Below are 10686 nucleotides of genomic sequence, written 5' to 3'. Positions count from 1 at the left end.
TTTTTTTTTTTTTTTGTTGCCAAGCGCCATAAAATGTTTATAACATAATTTAATATCATTTAATTAAGATGATTAGATTCAATATCCGCGCACCTTTAAATGCCATCTGAGACACATTCATTCATTTATTCATTCATTCCTATGTTCGTTTGATTGATTTCTCTTCGGCTGCCGATATGATTATTTGTGCCTATATAGAGTATAGTATTTATCTAAAGGCATGTGTTGGCATATTAATCAAATCTATACGAGTATAGATATAGATCAAAGTTCTCAGACTTATTAGCAAAGCCTTCATGTCTGTATTGCCTGGCTCTTCCAATAAAACAAAACTTCTCTCCAATGTGTATTCTATATAATTGCGTTCGTTCGAGTTTTTCATTTGTATTTTTTGGTATGAGGTTAAAAGGTTATGCATACGATTTAAAATGCCGTTTGTAATAAATTTCGAATTATTCTCGCTCCGACTGGACCCTTTCTTGTTGAAAAGCCTAGGAAAAAACCTTGCAAAACCTGTGCAAATAATATAAAAAATATACATATATGCACGAGTATATATGTAGCATGCATGTACATCAATTTTTTATTCTTTTAAAATGGCATCTTCAATTGCATTCAGAGCTCAATCCAGGCAGGTTGGCCTTAACATCTACAGAACTTGCACTAAGCTAGTATTACCTTTACCCTTCGAATACAGCATCAGCAGAATCTAAGCCAAAACAAAAAACATAAATTAAGAAAGCAAAGACGAAAATCCGGGCCTGAGCTTAAAAGAAAATGATGGACAGTCCTATGGGAATCGAATTAAAAGTAATTATTCAAAGTAGCATTGTAAATGGATAAGCTTAAATATTGTTCTTAACATCTTTGTTTAATACAAGTATTTGGTAAGTTCGAAAGGCCCGGTGAAAACTATGGACGCAAGCGAAACAATACTATTTGGAAAACAGACAGATATAATAAAGACACTATGTATCCACAAAAATAGAATCAATCCCTTGCACAAATAGTTTCATTCCGCAAAATAAAACTCTTTGAATTGAAAAGAAATTGGAGGAGCTGTGCAGGTAGCTCTAGAAAGAGAAAGAGAGATTTGTAGGGTGGGGTAGAATGAAATAACAAACAATAAGATTAAATATACAATTTTTTAATGATTTCTTTTTATATTTTTTTTCACCAACACACGCATACTAAATCATATTTATTGAATATGTTTTCAAGGAGTAATTAATTTCGTGAATTGTGGCAGGAACTGTTTCCTCTTCAGTTTCTCATTTGCATTCTGGAACAATCCTTTTTAAGTTCGTCGTTGTTTACACCTCGGCTGATACAAGTATATTGTAGTCCCCATTACTAGCAATAGTAGCAGTACACCGTAGACTTTTATTTACAATTATTTGTAAAATGTGAAACATACGTATAGTGTATCCATTCAAGTCCTGTAGACTTAATCGGGTGTTGGGAGATGCGAACAGAACTTTTCGCTTAAAGCATTATCTTCTGTCCGAGATTGTTTAACATTGGCGCAGCTACCGTTTTGTTGGCACCATCGATATCGATGATGCGTCGCCGCATTCCCAGAATTTGGAGCAGTGCTGAAAAGCAAGCAGAAAAAATAAAAGGCTCAGCCATTTCCTTCTAGGCAATCCGATCGATCCAATCCAATCCTTGTGGCTTGTGAAGCAGACCCTTAGACAAAAGTGCCGCCGACTGTTTCCCAGAAGCTGTGCAAATGATTGTTATTTATGCATAAATTAAAACAACAACAAACTACATTTTTGGCAAATGCGAAAATCCGCTCAAAGCCATATTTATGGCGTTTCGATCGTTTGCAATTCTCGCTGTTGAGGCTGTTACAGTATCTGTTGCATTAACGCTTTGATACTTTGATATTTCATCACGGCATGAAACCGAACAGGCAAAAGCAAACTTTGTGTGTGTCACTACGTATTCCCTTCCCTTCCCTTCCCTTTCCTGCTCTTCTCTTCCCTCCTCTTATGTGCTCTGCACTTCCCACACAAGCACCCGTGGCTGCCTTGTGCATTTAATCAACACCTGCCCGCGACATTTGGCAAATACGGGTAAGTAGTAGAGCAACAGCATTTAATAACGCACAAACAACAATTAGTTGGCAAATAAATTGCATTTTGATATGCTTTGGCAAATTGAATGAAGCCCCCTCCCGCTGCTGGCTGCTAAACTGGCGCTGATTGCTCAATTACTGACAAATAGTGCGAGTGCGCACATTAAACCATAATACACGCTCATAAAATAAATGTCAAATCGCTTAATTAACTAACTGGTGTCGCACTGCGACAGCGGAGGGTGGCGGTGCGGGGCTGGTGATTTTTTTTTTTTTTTTTTTTTTTTTCTTTTTGATAAGAGACGAGCCCTCTAGTTTTTATTTACGCGCATAATCGTAGGTGAGCGTGCTTTATTAGTGGCTCAATAAACGGCTTGATAAGGTAATGTTTAAGGTCAGAGGTGACGACCTTCATTTGGCGACTGGGCCCAACTTGGCAACAACGTGGCTAATTTAGATGAGTCAGCCCCCATGAGGGCCCCCACCACCAACCGTTTGATTACAAATGCGAGTATCATTTGATTTCGTTTTTTTTTTTTTTGTGTTTCTCTTTTCGTTTTTACTTGTCTCGGAAATCGCTTGGCTGGCACTGACACCGCCACTGCCACTGTCGTCTCGCATTTACAAAACGAGTCGCGTGCCTTGACGTCATCCACATGCCGTTAATCAAAGGTCGAAATTCCGTTGAAATTTCATAGGGCAGGGGGAGGGGGCAGGGGCCAGAGGCCAGGGGGCGGGCAGTCGCAGACAAAGTCAACTCCGCGAGCTTGCCACGTAATTGCATATTTTGGAATTTAATTTATGTTCCCCAGCTACTCAGTAGTGCGAGTATTTTCTCATCGCCTTTGTGTTCTTTTCCGATATCGTATGGCATGACTTATCTTTATATTCAAGGAATTTCACTGTTAGATACATATGTATGTATTTACATACACACTCGTAAGCTTCGGATTTCTCCCCGTAAATCCACAACTAACCAGTCACACGCCAAACTTGATTTTATGTTTTTTGCGGCAAATGGTGAAATTGCGAGCTGATAAGCGTGCCGTGTGTTGCGATCGAAGATAGAGACGAGTTGGGGACAGCTTTTGGTAACATACTTGTAGTAGTAGTACCTAAAATGGGTAAATTCCACTATACAAACAATTCAATTCCAGTTCTATGGCGCCAAATTGGAAATTTTAATCCGTCATATTTTTATAACGATTTGTCAGTATTTTACGGCACTATGAATAGGCGCTCACGAAATAGCAGTGCGCCGAACCTTTCATACCCCTTTGCAAATGTACTAATCCTATAAGTGGGGATAAGAATACATTTATAACATTTTCACATTTGTTTATTTTCTATCCATACAGTAGTCCAATTTGGCATAAACAAGACTAGAGAAAATGTTGTAATAAACAAACAAATTAGGTCGTTGTATCTCTCAAAAAACAAAAATAGTCTCGTCATTCTGATCCTTTATTCACATATACTTGTAGTATGTAATTACATACATATTTCCAAACACGGTGCATAACACCTTCTTCTGGACATTACAAATGTCAGACCAAACGCAATGGGCCGTTTGCAGTTGTGTGGAAGCACAAACAGTTTCAAAAATAATATATTTTCGTAACTCAACATAAAAGCGAGCATTGGCATTTTTAATTACAACAAAAGTAAATTCCAAGAATAAGAAGTCATGGACATCCACTTAAAGCGAGGGAACGGGGATTGGGTTAGATTCTGGCAGGGCTGGCGAAAGGACAGACGGAAAGACGAAAGGGTTTGCAATGCCGCCGTCTATGCAATTGAATTGGATAATTTAGGAACGATTATCGAGAGACGTTCCTTTGACATCAGCTCTAAAGCCACTGTCAAGATTTCAGTAAAGTGAATACCCATTTACAACCGGCGGTGTTACATTATTGAAATCTTTTGGGAATTGCTTGTTGCATTTGCCATTTCTTAGGCCAACAGAGTTCGGATTCAATGACCCATGTGGGTCGAGTAATATGTGATCCAAATTGGGGATATTTTTTATAATATGGTGATTTTTTATAATATGCTCCCCTTTTTGAAACTGGATTGTGTAACTAATTGCTTCAACCCGTCCGAAAATACAATTTTAAAATAACTATTCCAATTAATATTTGAAAAACCGTCTTGTCTAAGGTTCGGTCATTAATGTAATCCAATATTGTGTACTATTTCTGGCCATGCGTTTCAGTGGACATAGTCTCCAATTAAATTTTGTACATAATTGAAGGCAAATTTTTGAAAAGCTCAGTTTTAAAAATATTCGGATTATGTCAAATAAAATGTAGACACATCCACGGAAATTTGTAAGCACAACTTTTGTAAATTATGCAAAACACTGAAGCGTGGATTTTTTGACTTTGAAGGCCACGCTGAATCACCATTCAGAAATAATAATGGATTTGAGGACGAATCTAATACAAAAACTGGTTGAGCTGCACCATTTATTTTGAAAATGAAATCGTTATCAATGTCATATTATTGATAAAAAGATGGATTGGCTTTACTATTTGATTCAGTCGATTCAAAAATTATGATAGCTTACTGCACTTGTTCTCCAGTCAATATCCTCACTCGTGGCTTGGAAATCACTTTTACGGAAACATTTGAAATGTTCCTTTAAATGCTTAAGAAAATAATTGTAACTCACAAAATCATCCAACTCCTATTTAATAAATTAAAACTAAATGTCAATATGATGTTGTAAACGTTAACAAATAAAATACAAATGAAGTGAAACAGCGAAGAAACGGAAGAAGATTAGTAAGAGGGAGGCTAAAGAGGTCACATCCCGCTGATGTTGCCAATAGATTTATATAAAGTATAAATAATAAAATTAGACTAAACTCCTAGTTTAAGCTGTATTTGTATTTTTCTATAAGTTTAATTTAAGGTGTTGTAAATAATAGCAATATTATACAAATTTCTCATACATGCCCGAATTGAAATACAATAACAATCTGCGTACTACAAGTATGTTTTCCAGTAGTATTAATTTGTTTTTGAGAGCTCAGCAGGCTTTTAAAACTCACTCGTTCTGGCTTTTGACTTCGAGCAGCATTCCTAAAATATTTTTCAGTTTACTTCCAGCCTTGTGCTGGAGCAGACATATTGGAATAAAATTTAAATAAAATTTTTGTAACATTTTTGAGAAAATACAAATTTGGATCTAATAATGATTTTAGTAAGTGGCAGCTAAATTTCCATAAGCATGTCAATTAGTATTCATCCTTGTAGGTTTTCGTACTAAAGTAGCTGTTTGGATCAAACATGGATCACAGGATCAAATATCTCGTCAAGTCAAAATTAACTGTTCGCTGTAATACTTAAACGCACAGGTAAGAAGCTCATGTAATGAGCGCTCCATTGACTATGGATTGCAACGGTTTCAAGTATGGATAGAAAACCGCGCTATATGTCCCAACAGAGTCCCGAACTACGAAATATGCAGATACGGCCGAGGTAAGTAACAACACAGTTTCTTGGCAGAAGATACGAAATAATAATAATCCGCAGCTAAATTAGGACTTGGCCGTACATGCGTGTTTCCGTCCACCTTCATATGATAAGCTGTGATCATAATGAAGGCATCTAGCAGACGGTACCGGCCCTCCAATTTGATTCAAGGTCAATGTGGTGGGGATGCGTGGATCGCGTTTCGCTCTAAGCTGCTTTTTTAATAATATTCGCCCAAGCAAGTTACTTGAGACTTGCCAACTTCAAATAGTTCCACCAGTCTCAACAAACAAATATATGCCGCTGTTACGCTTTAACGACTCTTGAGTATTCGGCTCTATTTATGGGTTGGGCTTGTCTGCCTGCCTAATTAGTAGACTAGGGCTTCACTAGGAGTCCAATACCCACAAACACTTGGAACCAGAACGATGGAGAATAATTAGAAGTATGCAGTTCAAAGCTCAGGTATTCCAACTATACTTGTAAAATGAAGCAATGCCAATGCCATGGCATGGTTTTTTCTTCTTTTTTTTTGGCAACGTCGAGGTGCCAAACCGTTTCACTTTTTAATTGGCCGCTTTGGAATTATCTCGGGTCTTCGCTTGCGCCCTTTCCGTTAATTTGCCTTCAGACATTTTTTTATGATGAGTCGCAGCGATCAACGCCCAAGCCCGAGTGGTCGTCGATCGAAAAAAAAAAAAAACGAAGCCGACTTAAGCGGCAGCTTATCAACTATTTTATACTCTTTGAGAGAAATTCTGTGACACTAGGCAGAAAGCAAGCAGCCTTGGAAACGATGTGCTTCTAAAAAGTCTTTGTATGTGAAACGTGTCTCTTTATGAAGATATTGAGGAAGTTGTTCTTAGAGACATGATCGTGTTGACCTGCGGCCCGTTGTCATGAAAGAACACATTTGTTCCTAAATATAGAAAAGCTCTAGCTGTGATAGCTACTAAGTATATAATCAGATATGATATATCGTTTGCCACAAGCAGATACTTTTATAGAAGCTTTACAACTAGATTAGTCTACAACCGGTAACATGCTTATCTTATCATTGGACACAGATCTGTTCTCGAAATTCAGTTGACTTGAGCTTAAGACATCAATGTTTGCAAGGGTGTATAAAGTTCGGTCGTTTCTCACATTTGTTTCCACGGCTTTTCGATTTCTTGTTATTCTTGAACGCAACTTTGTTGTGAGTAGGAATCAGAGCACGTTTGTGTGGTTATTGTTGTTGCTGCCCTTGTTTTCGTTTCATTCATAAGCACATTTTGCGAAATTTGGGAATTAGCCGGAGCCTCCTCTTTGTAGGTCATAAGCTAATGACGTCATGACACATATGACTGTGTCTCTGCGGTCCTCGCGACGATCCGACGATGACGCAGCACTTCTTAAATCCAATCAAATCTAATTATGTTTTTGGGAAATTGGCTCAACCTGCACGCGCCTCTCGCCGGCAAATGCAAAACTATGTTGGAAGGGGCCTAACTATGGTGATTGGCTGGAGGGAGGTGGAAACGGAGTCTGAAATGGTTATGGTGATGGTGATGGTGATGGCGATGTCGGCGATGGCACCGATGTCGGCGGCAGCTGAGCGTCGGCTGTCGTCATAACATTTAAATTCAATTTATTTATAGTCCGACGGCCTTTTAATTAGACAAGCAGGTAGGTGATTAATGCCACGCTTGTTTTTATCGGTTTACGCATGTAACTGCCACCGCCTACATGGAATTAACTTATAGCCACACACACACACACACACACACACGTGTGTGTGTATCTCGTTGTATATTCCATTGGGCTGATTCATACCCGTTGATAAGGGGCATCGGGTTGAATAATTGATTGATAAGCTGGATGACTGGCTGGCTTCGGCTGCGACACCGGCTTTAGCCCTGGACTGTGGCTGTATTATCATTTTCCAATTTCTTAGCTACATATGTACTTGTATGTATGTATGTATGTATGTATGTATGTATGTATGTATGCCCACGTCACGGCTGCCCGAGTGCGTGTTAATGACGGGCGCGTGGGCGCTGCTTTCGTTAATCATAATTGGCACACTTATCCACATACCCGTGCATGTGTACACACATACACATACATACACATACATACATGCACGTATGTACATGTATGTACATGCAGACATACTCACATAGAAAAGTATGCGAGTAGATTAGTACGTGTGTCATCCGTGCCGCTTTGGTGTCGTCATGTGGGGCCGTCGGCCAGCTTGTTTGTGCTACCGACAATAACAGAAAAAAAGCAAAAAACAACAACAACAACAACAACTGAAACAGAAACCGAAACGGCGCAACAACATCATAGACATCGCGACGTTGCAACTTCGCGAGCGCATTTCAATTATGCGTAGACACAACTTGCAACGTTTTCATGTTGCGCCGTCGCATGCGCGGCCACATGCAAAAATCACGGTTCAAAAACCTCGACCAACACCAAGGCGCGCACTTGCCGCCAATTCCAGCAAGAAAATCAAAATAAATGCAACCTACTACATATGTATGTATGTATATACTGGGGGACCAGACTCCAGTGGGACCTTCGACTCTTCTGCAATGTTTATGCGCACCATGCACGAGTAGCTCATCAAGAGCCAACTGATTTCCACCTTGAATGGCCACTGTTCTTTTATTATTTACATTTATAAGAATTTAATATATAATAATTGAATATTTATTTACTATTATTGATTAAGGTTTTGCACACAATCTTTGGGAGAAGTGGTCGAAAGGCAACTTTAAATTGGTTGGGTCTATGACATAGAGAGTGGTCCATATAGTGGTTTCTGTTTAGGGATTCAAAACAAAGAACAAAATTCAATTGTTTTCAGTATTTCATTTGTTTATTCAGAAGAACAAAATTGTCCATCATTTCTGAAACATGAGCTTATTCGTGTGGCTTCTATGGCTTCTATTGCCCGCATCCTACAAAATAGGCTACTTAACAATCAATTGTAAAGAAAGTTATATCTGCTCTTCCACAAAAACACAAACTGAAATCAGAGGCAAAGGGATATGATTGAAGATATGTGTATTATGACATCCCTTATTACATTTCATTTAAAGATTGAAATGGTTAAGCTAAGAATCTGTGCTGAAGAAATCCTGAAATATTTGAATTTGTGAAACTAGTGTCGCATAAACCGTGGATGTTGATCGCCTGCGGTGAATGAAATGTTTTTAATTGTCTGGCCGACTGTAGACTGGCGATATCGACTGCGACCTCGTCAGGCGTTTGTCAACAGCTTCACAGCATATTCATGTCCATGTCCATGTCCATGTCTATGTGCATGGCTCCTGAAGATTTCTACAATGTAAGCACTTCTGCTGAGCTTGCAGTTTGACTACTAATGGTGGTTCTTATTTCTGCTGTTCTTGGTGTTCTATTTGTATTTGTTGTGCAAGTTGTTTCTGGGCTGTAAATCGATACATTCGTGACGGCTACTTACAAAGCCTCGCCGCACCACGTCCTTCTGATCGCTGCACCTCGTCCAACTCATTCCTGCTATCGATCATAATGCTGTCGGCTCAAGTATTGGCAGTGGGCGCTTAAATGGGGCTTTGACGCGATTTTTCCTACTACTTTGATGGCGCAATGTGGCGGTCGCTTTGCCGTGCTTCATATTCCACGCGTTTCACAAACGATTCCCCAAACGAGGACCGCAACATTTCAAATCACCACAACCTCTTAATTTATAGAAATTGTATTTTGATAATTTTAAACAAAGCTATATATTATATTGACAATTATTAGATTAGCATTATTGCGGACTCGCTTTCCATTTCAGTTAATAATTTAACTTCTGGCCCCTTTGTCAGAAGTAGGGCCTCCAGAACCACCCAATACGAAACACGTAGACGACATACACGGCCTAACAAAACTAGGCACCAGTAGCTCAAAACAAATCTATTAAAGCCTATTTGAAGCCAACCCTTATGATCCATGACCTGTTTCTAAACTATGGCTAATACTACCTTCCAAACAGCCCTGCTTTATTCCTCATGCACGAACTTTAAGTGGAGGAGAAAGCCGACGCCGAGAAGCATTTGGGAATGTTAAAGGAAGGCAGTGAAGTAAGAGTTGCCCAACGAAGACAAAGGCTATTTTCACAAGCAGACAGAGAAATACTCTATTCCCAACCAAACTCTTCAAGTGAAAAGCAGCCAATCCGTTTCTTTAATTTCCGGCGTAGTTCTAGCGAATTACCCGATTTAGGTGAATTGGAAATAGGTCTAAATTGTTTTTATTATTTTTATAATAAAATTATTTCTATTACTTATTGTTATTACAAGTTTTAACGTAAAAGTCAACACTTTATTTAACAAACATTAGCCATTCCTGGACGATCTTTTAAGTAGAATTAATTATTTTTTTATTGATCTTTTTATAGGTCTATAATGTCTCTGACAACATAGTTATTTACATTATAACTGGAATTAATCAACTGTATTGACAGCATTATTTGTTGATATTTAAAATAAATAAATAAAAAAAAGTGATGACACAATTTAATATAGGAATAATATACGTGTATTTATAAACAAAAAGCGTTGGGAAAAGTATGTGTTTAAAAATATATAATATTTAAAGTAAACATGTTTTTTTTCGCTTAATTTTTCACATGAATAATTGATCTGATATTATAAATTTTCTGGAGTTTAAATTAAATCTGGAACCAAATAATTCGTATCTTGTATTAATTTATTTATTTACATTATTGTCAGTGCTATTGACAATATTATTGCAATGCTAGCTTATAGCTAGCTTAAGGCCTTCAGGCAGATTAGTGTTTATTCATGAACTTGTATTTAACTTAGAGATACAAGTACGTTTAACAAATGCTTTTAGTTAGTGGACAATTAAACTGTAAAGGTAGATCTATTGCAGTATGAACAAAACGGCGCCATGGAGTTCGTAAGTTTTCTGTGTCCTAGTCTGAATCTTATGTAGATAATTGTATGTGTTTTGTTTATTGTGATTGGAATATTTCTTTGCCCTCTTGGTGGGCTTATTGTTATGTAGTAGAGGATGTACTGGTCTTAGATGGTTTTTAAAACTGTTTTAATACTTGAGTTGATGAGGTTGTTTCTGTCTTT

General features: G+C 38.0%; 1 long non-coding RNA gene across 2 annotated transcripts; it reads left to right on the top strand.

Moving 5' to 3' along the window:
* The first annotated feature begins 5208 nt into the window (after positions 1 to 5208).
* LOC115627617 lies at positions 5209 to 9590 on the top strand. 2 transcript variants are annotated; one of them, XR_003995712.1, is made up of 4 exons: positions 5209 to 5291; positions 5345 to 5569; positions 5624 to 6028; positions 9576 to 9590. It is a non-coding gene; the product is annotated as an uncharacterized LOC115627617 (long non-coding RNA). The 2 variants fall into 2 exon arrangements; XR_003995713.1 differs by lacking the exon at positions 9576 to 9590 and adding an exon at positions 6878 to 6892.
* Positions 9591 to 10686: the final 1096 nt, after the last annotated feature.

The sequence above is a fragment of the Scaptodrosophila lebanonensis genome, unplaced genomic scaffold (assembly GCF_003285725.1).
Source record: "Scaptodrosophila lebanonensis strain 11010-0011.00,11010-0021.00 unplaced genomic scaffold, SlebRS2 tig00000096-arrow-pilon, whole genome shotgun sequence".
NCBI classification, from domain to species: Eukaryota; Metazoa; Arthropoda; class Insecta; order Diptera; family Drosophilidae; genus Scaptodrosophila; species Scaptodrosophila lebanonensis.
The sequence above is the reverse complement of the archived record's forward strand: the minus strand, read 5'-3'. Positions and strand labels throughout refer to the sequence as shown.